The sequence below is a fragment of the Otolemur garnettii genome, unplaced genomic scaffold (genome assembly GCF_000181295.1).
Source record: "Otolemur garnettii isolate 467f Iridium unplaced genomic scaffold, OtoGar3 scaffold00019, whole genome shotgun sequence".
In the NCBI taxonomy this organism is placed as follows: Eukaryota; Metazoa; Chordata; class Mammalia; order Primates; family Galagidae; genus Otolemur; species Otolemur garnettii.
In genome coordinates this window covers 25,608,263-25,608,500 of record NW_003852414.1, presented here as the reverse complement: position 1 = coordinate 25,608,500, position 238 = coordinate 25,608,263, and positions in this window count along the sequence as shown.

Sequence of the window (238 nt, the reverse complement as noted above, 5' to 3'; positions counted from 1 at the left end):
CCGGGGGCCGCGCGCCGATGATGTCAGCTCCGGCCAATCGCGGGCGGCGACGAGCCGCGGCCCCGCCTGGCGTGACCGAGCCTCTCCTGTGCGGGCCTCGCCATTGGCTCGATTCGAACTCTGCCCTCGCCGATTGGAGGGAGGCCGCGCAGGCTATTTTTAGCAGGGTATTTAAGGCGCGGGCGGCCGCGCGCCGGAGGAGTCTGCGCTGGGAGGTGCGCGGCCGAGCGCTGCGTCC